This window comes from Phycodurus eques, chromosome 4 (assembly GCF_024500275.1).
Source record: "Phycodurus eques isolate BA_2022a chromosome 4, UOR_Pequ_1.1, whole genome shotgun sequence".
In the NCBI taxonomy this organism is placed as follows: domain Eukaryota; kingdom Metazoa; phylum Chordata; class Actinopteri; order Syngnathiformes; family Syngnathidae; genus Phycodurus; species Phycodurus eques.
The window spans coordinates 16,069,379-16,082,430 of record NC_084528.1 but is presented as its reverse complement, the minus strand read 5'-3'; the positions used below and the strand labels follow the sequence as shown (position 1 = coordinate 16,082,430).

General features: G+C 39.9%; 1 protein-coding gene across 5 annotated transcripts in view; it reads right to left on the bottom strand.

Annotated features, from left to right (window-relative positions):
• Positions 1-13,052, bottom strand: part of ctps1b (CTP synthase 1b) — a 112,020-nt gene that overhangs the window by 51,606 nt on the left and 47,362 nt on the right. For 4 of the 5 annotated variants that reach the window (XM_061674252.1, XM_061674250.1, XM_061674253.1 and 1 more), the window contains one exon: positions 2,435-2,574. The gene's annotated coding sequence lies outside the window, so the exon portion shown is untranslated. Of the gene's footprint in view, positions 1-2,434; positions 2,575-2,690; positions 2,761-13,052 lie in introns of those variants that run through there. The other variant, XM_061674254.1, reaches the window with a different exon arrangement.

The following is a 13,052-nucleotide window of genomic DNA, read 5'->3' as shown; positions in this document are numbered from 1 at the left end:
ACGCTCAGAAATATGTTCTTTTCGGGAGCACTGACACGGTGACGTTAAAAAGCTCCTCCAGTGTGAGCGGGGCTGGCGGAGTGATTTCTGAGTGCTATTTAGGCGGACTTGTCCTGTAAACAGCTAGGGGGCATCAAGGAAGGCATAATAATTGTGGTGTCCCACTAGCCGATCTTTGGGCCAGGAGAAAAATGACATACCAAGATATCTCTGCGGGAGGCTTTTAAACTCCCTTTCAAAGCTCCTTCCTCAGTCTGAAATACACTTCGAAGCGCTCTTCCAGTCAATAGAAATCTCAAGAACAAGTTTTAACTCTGAGATGCTGCCGTGAAATTATTATGGGATATTCCCATTCCCTTTTTTTTTTTTTTTTTTTGCTGCTGCGTCACCTACTCCTCCTCTTCAAAATAAGCAGTTAGGACTTTCTTTTCCAACAATGACAAATGCATATTGCCGAGTTGCAGTCCACTCAGCGGGAAAAGCCTCCCGACTGTTATGTCACCATTTCCAAATATGGGCTAGCCGCAACCCCGTTGTCTTTGTCATTGCGCTTTGATACGCGGGCCTTTCACACTGAGCAAGTGCAGCGTGAAAAGGCCCTTACGCATTTTAGGGTATCAACCTGGGTTCTACTTTTGACCATGGTACAGCAAGGGATCCCGCTTAAAGTAAACCATTTAAAAAAAAAAAAAAAAAAAAACACTTTCCCGCGGGGAGAAACGCGGCAGCATCCTCTCTTTCCGGTTTAATGGATAGTTTTTAAATAATCAAATTGGATTTGTCATTTATTGGACAGTGACGTCTTTTTGTCGGAATATTACAATGAGTAACGATTCGATTTTGATGCTGAAGTCATTCGTTGCTGCCAACATGAATAGCAAATGGGGATTTAGAGCGTGAGTACAAGACCTAGTATTCAGTCTTTACATTTATAATCCATGCAAGAAGCCCGGGTCACAAGAGAACCGGGAGTCACAGCGCAATTGAGAATGCATACCGAATGACGTAATGGACGATATTGAAAATAAGACATGTCAAGGGAAAGGCAACATCTGGTCACAATACAGCCACAATAAAATACATGTGGAATAGTGGTTAGCATGTCTGCCTAACATTTGAGGGGTTCTGGGTTCAATGTTTGGCTCTGGGCAGCTTGTGTGGAATTTTCATGTTTTCCCTGTATTTGGGTTTTCTGGCGGTACTGCTGCTTCCTCCCACATTCGAAAAACAAGCATGTTACGTGCATTTAAGACTCGTCAAATTGTCCATTGTTGAGAATGTGAGTGCGAATGATAGTTTGTCTCTATAAGAATGGATAGATAGTAAACAAGCAAATATTTTTTTTTCTTGGCTAAAATTGCATTACGGTAAGGGGTTACAGTGCCACTTGTGGCTTTGACATGCACTTTATATCATGTGACTGTGATTTTTGAAAGGGGACCTCGATCCAATCAACTGCCTTGTGTTCACTCGCCCGCTCCCGCTGAGGAATGATGAAAGTCGATTCTAATTGATCGTCTTCTTACTTAGCTGCTCCTCTGCCCTGCTCGCCACCCCTCTCTTCAGCCATCAGTCATCCAGTTGCCCTTCCCTCACCCAGCAGTCTATCCAGACCAGAGGTGGAACCAAAATGCCCAGTCTGGCATGCATAATCCCCCAATGCTGACCTGAATTCCTCTCTTTTTTTCTGTCCTCTGCGACTTCTGCTTCAGTGTTCCTGTCAGTGGTACCCACCCACTTTCTATTTCCTCTCTTTCTCCCCTGATACCCTTTTCTGACACATTATGTTACTTTTGTCACGTCACTTGGTGTGAATTCGACACATTGCCTGCACGTCACCTGTTTATCAGGATTTCGCTTTGTGCAAACACGGCGGTGTACATGCATGTGTGTATGTCGAAATGGGGAGGGTGTTTCCAAGGTTACCGCAGAGCCACTAAATAACTGTGACAGCTGTGGCTGGGGACTCTAGTCAAGCAAAACGATATCGCCATAGATACAGAGTACTAGTCAGCAACAACACTTAATTCCCCTGTGGCGTAAACACAAACAAATGGGCATTTGGATGTGAAGCCATAACCGCAATTTGTGCGTCCTTCTTTAAGCAGGTCATTGAGTCTGTCATGTCATTTATTATCAGAAGATTGTGGGTGTGTTGCAAATGTTAGTCACAACAATGAAACATTTCTAGAGGACCACTTTTGAGGAATATGAAAAAACATAACAGTGCAACAAATCTGTTGTGAAACCATGTCCATGTTATTGAGTGGTTAGAGGGAACGGAGAATGCTTAGATTGTAATCTCCACAGTTGTGTGCCCGTGGCCATCTGTGCCGCAGTGATGGCGTGCGTGTTTGTGTGTGCGCCTATTGGCCTGCGTGACGTATGTTCTAAGCCCAGTGCGGGATGGTGCATGCATTCATCTCTCAGTCACCCAAAAGCAGATGTCACCAGGACGATGGGGAGCGACAGATTGTGGTGGCAAGCGACCGGTGGCAGGTTGAAGGTGTCTCCGCCCCACGGTGCCCAACAGATGGAAGCTGAGGTCATTATCTGCTCGCTATCTTCATCCACCTAAAAAAACAAAAACACCTTTACTCGGGCTCCTACGGAATCAAGCAGTACCTGTACATGACACAAAAGAAAATCACTGAGTTGAGCCAAATTTGTGTTCTACATTAAATACGCACGGAGCCTTCTGTCCATACTTTGTCCTCATCCATATTCCTCTGCCAACCAGAAATAGCAGTACCACTGAAAACATGGGCACAACATTGAGACTGGAAGTGAAGAATTTCCAGAAATACTGAATACCAGTGGGAAAAAAACACCAAGGATGTGCCTTGAGGTGCATAACAGCCTCACAGTCAGAACTTTTTTTCCTTTCGTACGAAGGTCAGGCGCACTGTAGTTTATCACTAAACTACAGTAACATCGTAGTAAAGTCATAAATACAGAAAATGTTCTCATGGCAAAACACTTCGAGGCTGTAAATATAAAACCAAATGACAGCGTACAGTGAACTCCAGTTTATTGCGGGGGATACATTCCAGACTCCCTCACAATAGTTGAAAATCTGTGCTATAGAATGACCATTCAGTGTAAATATCTTTATAATTTTACCCCCACATGCTTTAAACCCATTAAAACCATCAAAACACACCTAAACGTATTAAATCACACTGTTAAAACACATTGCATGGATAAAATGTATCGAAAATACTGTACGTATTGTATTGTCTTAGTTCATTTCATACATTTGCCTTTAAGAGTGGTTGGAGACATGTGATGTGAGTAAATCTGTATGTGAGTGGCTGGCGAGAACTGTGGCCCACAACAGCTTCTGCGTAAATGCTCACTGTTTTACTGTTCTGCCTGCTTCAATAAATAACAGAAAAGCAACTGCAATCTGCAATGCAAAAAATTATGGCTTTAACAAACAGCAGTACAGCAAAGGACGCAAATGATATACCGGAGGCGAACACTGTACGCCTCCGGTAACTGATCGTACCTTGTAGTGCTGCATGATGACCTATTCTTACGCCACTGCGCAAATTAGTTCATTACGCACAGTATGAAACCTTTACTTCGCATATGTCGGGCCGTCCTAAACCGAGGAACCCCTGCATGTATCACAGCCCATCAAATGTAGTTGTACCACTGGAAAGTGGGAATAATGTTGAGATTGAAAATGAATCATTTCCAGTAATGATTACCAATGAAAACAACTAACTACGGAGATGTCATAACAGTCGAACACAGAACATTATTAATACCATGTCATGTTAGTTGTCAAGATATGCGAACTGCTTCAAAGTTCAGTTCACCGTTCCAAAAACAAACTCGTTCAGTTCCTAAATTCATAATTCGAAATTCTGAACTAAATTCACTGTTCCAAAAATGGAACGACCCCCCCCCCCTCCTTCCCCACCAGTACAGTAGGTTGCTGCAAACTATTACCCTCAAAATACTGACATTTCCCCATTGTTGTCACCCGTTTAGTACACACTATTAGCCAGCTGTTGCTTTCACTGTACATTCTCAAAAGCATGAGGAAAAACCTGTTGCTTGAATGGTCTTTTTTAATGACACATTAAAACAAAAAAAAAACGTACTGTAGTCCAAACACAATCTCAGGTAGAAAATTAAGCATCACAGCAGCTATGTCCCTCTTCTCTAACTAAACTCCCCTACTCCCCTAGTGCGATTTTTCTAAATAAAGAACACGTTACAAAATTTGTTTTCTATTTTTTGGAAGGCTAGAACGGATTAATGGTAACTCCAGTCATTTTAATGGGGAAAGATGATTTCAGATTTGAGTGTTTTGAGTTACTAGCTCAGTCACAGAACAAATTAAACTCATAGGTCAAGGCACCCCTGTAGGTGTTTATCAAAGAATAATAAAGATAATTTTTATCAAAGAATAATAAAGATAATTCCAATTCAATGCAATCGCGGAACTATAGTTGTAGCACAGCTAATACTGTGTGCATGTCCAGTAAATGTAGACCGCCATTAGTTGTGTGTGATTGTTATCAGATGTGTATGATCGCTGGCTTTACATTGTGCAAACATTAGTCTGTTTGTTGTGCCGCTGATGATTAAAACAAATCACCGCTGTCTTCTCTGCCATACGTTTTTTGCACCGTCTGACATGTGCACACAGCATTTCTCTGTTCCCTGTTCTCAATTGTAGGGCCACTTGATTTTCTCTCATCACCAGCAAAAAATAAAAAATAAAAAGAACAGCAATAAGTGGCCATTCAGAGCACATATCCAAGTCATCAACTACACTCAGAAAGTAGGGCAGCCTGGAAGCAAAGTACTGTGTCACAGGCAGCCATTGCTGCTTTATTGCGCTGCCCGGATCCTTAGATAATAGGCTGTACATGCAATATGAGTAAGTCCCTGTTTACATGTATCTTGTCGTGTCCTTTTTGTGTGTGCTTTGCCTAAGACAGCTGACAGTAACAGAGGGACTTTCTGAGTCTCTCACAATACTGCATTTAGTAGCTACCTTGCAAGCCAGGGGGCTTAGCGTTTATCCCTGCAGGCTACAGTAGCCTGAATGGAACAAATATTACTTCGTGTGTGTGTGTGTGTGTGTCTCGAAGCAGATATATGCTCCACATGGGTGATTTGCATTATTGAGGGCAGTGTTTGTGTAAGAGTGTTATGTTTGGAGCCATGGCGATGGGCCGAATGCACAGTTATTCTTGTTTGTTTGCTCTCTCGGTTAAAGCTGCGTTTTAGCTTCATATGGGCACAACGTCTCCTGCTCAGTGAACATGCTGGAGGTGTCGGCTGTTTTACAACCCCTTGCACACATGTGCCACACAGATGTGCATGCAGGGCCCTCTCTCCGGGGCGTTGCTGTCTGGCCATAAGCGTCATTTTATTGAGCTACCGAAGTGATCAAAGGTTGTGGTGGTTGCTTTCTATGTGTTTGTTTTCTACTGTTTGTCTTAGGTGAATGGACAGTTAGTTTGGCAATGGCGGCGATACAGCAATGCCCCAAGGGTTTACTTATGCAGAAATAGAATAACTAGTTTGTGCAGTGCTCTGTTTGACCATATTAAAGACATGAATTGTCTCCAAACAAGAAGAGAGTGTTGTGTCTTTGCATGCCAGCATTATGATCATAAGAGGTTTGCTTCAGAAAGAATTTTTTTGTTGTTGTTACATTTTAACCCTCGGAGTTCAAACACACGCCATTCGGGGACATTTGTTTATCTCTGTTTTTTTTTTTTTTTTTTTAAATATAGTTTTTCCCAAGGAAAGAGGGAAAAAAAGGGCTGCTCGATTTACATTTTGAGATTATAAACCGTACGCGGCGTAAGAACACATTATCATATGGTACAATATGTCACACCGGATGTTTGTCATTTGTTTTATATTTATGGCCCAGAAGTAGTTTTCATACAAATACTTAAATTGGGACTTTACTGCTGCATTAGCGTAGGTTAGAGATTGACTACAGCATATTCCAAGTTGGGTACAAATTTGAAACCATAGCAATGGAACTTTGTCGTATATCGAAGATTTCCTGTGATCAGTTCCAGGCTCAAAATTTTGCTTCATAGGCTTATTGTTTTAGGTTATTCAGGTGTAGACATAGGTTAAACACTGTTAAATAAAAAAAAAACAACAACTGACATTTCACCTTGAAAAATGACAACCAAGACCCAAATGTGCCTCATGCACATGCCAGACTGTATGAAATAAGAAAACAATTTATGTTAAATTTAGAGGTCGCATGTTGGAATCATGGTTAGTTGTCACGTACGTGGTTAGGGCGAGGGCGAGTAACGCAAGGCAAGAACATGGTGGACCCAATTGCAGGGAAGCAGGGAGGCAAGGCAGGAGTGCGGGAGTCTCAAAATAATATTTAATCTTCAAAAAGGGAAAAACTGAACAAAGTCCCACAACAGATACCAAACCAAAGTAACAAAGAAACACTTGAATATCTAAAACTGGAAACAAACTATGACCTGTGAGTAAGACGTGGAATAGAAAGGAAAAATGACACCTGACAATGACATACCGCAATCATAAAGACAACTGACGACTATGACATGGCAAAGACATGTGACAATGACAATGAACCGACAAGAACTGAAAGAAACCAGGGAACTAAATACAAACAGATAGACGAGACAACGAGGAACACCTGGACAAGACACGAGTGGCTGGAGAGAGCTGATTGGTGGACACAAAGTAGACGAGAACAGGTGGACACAACAACTTAATGAGCACACGACAAACATGGAACACAGGAAAACATGGAACAAAACCAAAGACAACCCAAACCAAAACACAGACCATGACAGTTAGTAGGTCTATCTCATAGTCAAAAGGTTAACGAGAGGTTATGGGTTTGAATCTCAGCTCGGGCACTGCTGTGTGAAGTTTGTGTGGTCTCCCGTGTTTGCGTGGGTTTTCTCTGGGTACCCCTCCCACATTCCGAAAACATGCATGATAGGTTCACTGAAGACTCTAAATTGTGAATGTGATCGTGTGAATTCTTGTTTGTCTATATGCGCCCTGTAATCGAAGGCGACCAGTTCAGGGTGTACCCCACCTCTCATCCAAAGTCAGTAGGGTTCATTTCTGGCTCACCCCTGGCCCTAATGAGGGAAAACAGGGTTAGGGTTATATGAATGGTGATGTGTCACCAAAAAGCCAAAGAAAAGGGAATGTCATATGAAGGTTATAAATTAGGCATGGGCTGGTATCAAACTCTTTTATTCTTTTATTTCTATTATAACCGTGAGCAAAAATATTGTGGTTTCATGATATCATGGAACTGGAATTACAGGTCTAAAATGTATTATTTAAAAATATTTGGTTAAATAACAGCTTTTCCCCCCATTGAATATGCTCCATAGGTACATAAGTACACGTAAAAACAAAAACAATAGAATTTTTCTAAATAAAATCAAAATGTAGTACAACAGTAAAATTATTTATTATTATTATTATTATTATTGTATATCTATTTATTCAATACATAATAAAAGTCTGTTTTATTGTCAGAAAAGCACAGACCTTTTGTAACAGTATGAATACAATGAGTATTTCGTCGAAATGTAGTATATACTATATAACAACTACACAAAAAAAGAAATGTAGACAAACTCATTATAATGCAATAATGTTTTTGTTTTTTTACAGTCACTCACCTACACCTGGCTGACTTTAAAAAATACATCGTATGTCCATCTATTGAAAAGCAGACATTTGCAAAAAGTGTTTTATAAGGTGTCCTGTCGTAAACTAGCATTTAACTAGATTCAGCACATGTAGTTATTGCAATGAAAGCAACATGATACTGCCAGTGTTTTTTTTGTTTTTTTTTACTGAAAATAAACACACACACTGCAAATACTGAAAATCTAAAAAAAATAAAAATAAAATAAGACTCATTACCTTACTTTTAGACAATTTTCACTTGTTTCAAATTTATTTTTACTTGAAATAAGTAGACAAAAAGGTTTGCCAGGGGAGTAAGTTTTTTTATATTTTTAAATCATTTTTTTTCTTCTTTACGAAATAAAATATTCTCGGTAAGATTTTTAGTTTTTGCAGGGCATGTAATCGTTTTCTGTCCCATATATATATATATATATATATATATATATTTATATATATATATGTATATATGTATATATATATATGACCCCACCCAAAATAGGACTGGCCTCTCCACTGATCATAGGCGAGTCGCTTTCATGAGCCACGAAGAATTAGTGTGCTTCCTAGTCCCAAAGGCGAATGGCTTGACAAAAGAAACTGTTACTGTACCAAAAATAGCATGTTCCAGACTTTTGTACTCAGAGTTAACACCACAGCCATGCTGCTCTCTATCTGCTCTATGTACAATAGACAATAGCTATAACCATCGTCGCATGGCCGCCACGTCAATGCCCCAAATTCAACATGGCCACCACGAGGCACGTCTTTCGGAATTAGATCTAGTAATATTGTATATCTGTGACCCGGAAATACGTCTGTCTCATTCTCTGCCTGCATTGCGCCACAGCTCCAGCAAACAACAGCGGACAATTCTGGAACTAATAGACTTTGTTGACAGCATTTTAAGTGACAAATGGAAACTATTTTTGGACACATTGTTCAGTAGCAATGGTCCGTTTTATCCGATGTCTGTTACATCGGGGTCCGTTTTATCGAGGTTCCACTGTACTAAAAAAATTTCGAATTTCTGATTCAACATATCAAAATACTCTACATAATATGAGAAAAGCTGCGATACCTCCACCGAGGAGATCATGTTTTTATCATTGCTTGATTGTGGTCTAGCAGGATTATCCAAACAAATATTTTCACAGAACTTTTTGGAAGAATTGTGCACGGCCAAAACAGAGCCTGTTTGGTTTTTACTTTGGTCAAGATTACCAGATAATCATTCATAATAATATTAGTTTCCAACATTTCCCTCAATTTCTCAATGAATAACAACAAATCTTAATGTCACAAGTCAGACAGATGTATGACGTTATCTATGACAGTGTACTGATCTAAACTAGGATTATTTGGCCTTGGCAGGGGTCTGTGCTCTGAGTCCCGTTCTAGTTCTTAGTTTATCCTCAAGTGCACCTAGTGGGCAAGTATTTCTTGACCTGAATAACATCAGCAGATGTTTTGTCTGTGAGCAGCCAATGAGGAGGTCACAAGAGATTTTTAAACCAATTCAAAATAAATCTAAACTCTGAACAAAGGCTAACTAGGAACAATGATTATAGAATAAAGAGCAATTTGTATTGCATAGAATAACTCTCTCTTTACTTTTCCTGTAAAGTTACATTTTACTGCACCTCAATCTAATTTCACAGATTTGCCTCTTTGCACTAGATTGTGGACAACGTGGTGCACACAATGTAGTTAATGACACACTAGCGCAACAAAAACAATACTGAGCAGTTGCTTTTTCCCCGTGGACATTTAAAGCAACTATATGTAGTAATTTTAGCTTTAAAACAAGAACGCTTCAAGAGCGCAGACCTCTTGCATGGTGTACCATGTTTTTTTCCCACAATTGATAAAGATCTCGCTTAGGTCAAAATACACAAAGGATAAAGAAAAACTGCACACTTAAACCTATGTAAAGTGAATTGAAAGATTGAATACATTATACACGCTTGAATATAATTGCTGAAAACAAGTACGCAATTGTGGATATAGGGCTCTATTTTCATGACTAGTGCAAATTCAGCACTGTCCTTGGCGTAACTCTTCGAGGTGGTGGGCTAGACCCGGTTTTGGTAATTTTCTGGACCGGCATACCCCGAGCGCATGTAAAATGGGATGTTTGCGCTGGTGTGGGCGTCACCACGGCCGACTTCAATCCTGTCCAATCGAAGCGGTTTATTTAATTTCCTTTCAAATCTGCACAAATAGTCTCACATGGAGACATCACTATATGTGGAAGAGGACGGAGTTATCCGTGCTTGACTAGAGCATTGAACGTTATGCTGAGCTCAGACTACACGAACATAGCCAGATTTGGACCCGACAGACACATTGCAGACACATTCCCTTTCGTGGCCAATCATTTGAGTTATGAGTCCCCTGTCAAGCGTCGTTACCCCGTGTAGTACGACATAATCAGTGATTGCCGATTTTTTTGTTTTTCCGCATAGTGGGACATGTCCTACATGGTCCTACGATTGTTCCTAGACATTGACCAATAGTGTGATGAAGTGTCCAAACGCCCGTGACGGGCGAGGTCTGGTCAGTGTCATACTAGTGTGGCCTCTTGGCAAGACACATAACGAATTTATGAAACCATGTCTTGTAATCTGACATAGCGACCATTGTGAACGACAAGAAAAGTATTTTGAGCTCAGCATCAGCGCTATACCCTTATGATATACAGAATGAGATGGTGAAACCCCACTGGTGACTTTAATATGTTCGCAGACTTCATTGATCGTCATTGAACGATCGTTCGTTTCTACAACCCCAACGCATAGCTGCGTGCTGGTCAGTGCTTTGGATGATTTTAAAAACATGTTCATTTAATTGATTTCTACAATGATTCAGAGGGTTCGATGCATGTTGTTCACATACAGTGGGTATGGAAAGTCCTTAAATTTTTCACTCTTTTTTTATATTGCAGCCATTTGCTAAAATAATTTAAGTGATTTTTTTTCCACAATCATGGACACACAGCACCCCATATTGACAGAAAAAAAAAATTGTTGAAATTTTTGCAGATTTATTAAAAAAGAAAAACAAATATCACAGCTATAAGTATTCTGACCCTTTCTTCAGTATTTAAGTAGAAGCACCCTTTTGAGCTAATACAGCCATGAGTCTTTTTGGGAATGATGGAACAAGTTTTTCACACCTGGATTTGGGGATCTGCTATTCCTCCTTGCAGATCCTCTCCAGTTCTGTCAGGTTGGATGGTGAACGTTGGTGGGCAGCCATCTTCAGGTCTTTCCAGATATGCTCAATTGGGTTTAAGTCAGGGCTCTGGCTGGGCAAAAACAGTCACAGAGTTGTTCTGAAGCCACTCCTTCGGTTTTTTAGCTGTGTGCTTAGGATCATTGTCTTTTTTGAAGGTGAATCTTCAGCCCAGTCTGAGGTTCTGACCACTCTGGAGAAGGTTTTCGTCTAGGATATCCCTGTACTTGGCCGCATTCATCTTTCCTTTGATTGGAACCAGTCGTCCTGTCCCTGCTGCTGAAAAACACCCCCACAGCATGATGCTGCCACCACCCTGCTTCACTGTTGGGACTGTATTGGACAGGTGATGAGACGTCACCTGAGACGTCCTGCCTGAGAACTCATTGGCCTCCTGCTGCTCCTGTTTTTCCATTCCTCCCTCCCGTCGAATCCACCTGTTACCGGTGCGGACCGGGCCGGCCAAACACTCGGGAGCCTGACTCGCCTTCTTCAAACGTGTTCCGGACACGTAAGTCCAACATTGCGGTCTACTAAAAGTATGGATTAGTGCATATTTGGGTTTATATTAACGAGACCAGGAGTCCTCAATTATATGCATTCACTACACGCCCATTCTGCTCATCTCACGTCACAAATCCCTTCCTTTGGCAATGTTCGTAGATATCTTGTTTGTTTTGTGTTTGTCTGCGTTTTATCCTGTAGAAAGCCCTTTTTATTATTACATTTTCTATAAAATTCACTACTTGCATTGATTATATGTGTAATTGGGTTCGGAACGAAACCTCTAGAAAGTCTAGAACTAAAAATTCCTAAAATTTAGCCACCTTCCAGTAAGACACTGACGATAAAGGTTTGTCGTCATTTCGCCTCACTTTAAACTTGTAAAAATATGACGTGGTGCCTCTCATATCTATCAAAGATCTTGATGTATAACGCTGTAATTTAAAATTACGATAACTCGGAAGTGACGAAGGCGCCGCTTCCAACTCATTGTTTTCTTCTAAATTAAGCTAAAATCTGATGTCCCCCAATAAACGCTACATCACCAACACAATTACCCCCTTCCCCACGCAAATAACTTTGGAGAACATTTGCTGATAACTGGAAGCTTTTTGGTGCCTACACTGGAGCTCACATTTTCAGAAATAGTCAACTAACAAAAGATTTAATTGTTTTCCACACTTGATGAATTGGTAGGCACTCCAAAGACCCCAAAATTAAAGCCATTAAAAAGTAAATTTTCCATAATAAGTCCCTTTTTAAACGTGAACCGAGTGAATGGATTATAGGAAAAGTATCATCCATATCCCAAAATTTCCTCTTGAGCCTAGGTAATAAAATGTATTAAAATGTTTAATTATAGGACCAAATCCAGATTCAATTTTGTTTGACATTACAGTTTCTGACACCGGATACAGAGTTTTTGTTCTAATTGGTTAATAGTTTATCGAGATATGAATTGATGTTTTGCCCTTTATAAATGAAATTGTCTAATTTTTTAAGATCTTCTGATGTAAAAAAAAAAGTTTACTAGTGGTGGAAAGGTACCACAGTGTATCTATCGCATTGTTTCAGTTATAATACAATAGGGATAAACAAGTGTCAAATGTCAATATCATGTCTGTCCCACATATGAACATGACACTTTGTTTCCATGTAGTGTCATAACTGCATAAAGGAAAGACCAATGAAAACATGTTTAATTACTGGATATATCAGATTTATATTATTATATTATATATATTAATATATAATATATATATTATTATTATAGTATTTAGGTGTATTTTTATATTCAGAAACGTTAAGTATGCTTGCGGCCCATGACAACTTCAAAAAAAAATTTTTTTTATTAAAAGGCGTCCCTTCTTTACTTACATGCAGGCCAGTTTTCCAATATTGCATGTCGATTGTTGCGGTATTGGCAAAATAACGCAATGATATCCTAGCATGAATTCCTCTGCTATTCCCACACATTGGAAACGTTGCAAAAATACCTAACTAAAACAACAACAACACTAACTACATCCTAATTGTAAGGCAGTGGTTTTAGGTAAAAACAATCTCTTAAATTAACCAACTCTAGTGCAAATTTGTAATGTTAATAGGCTATCACGACC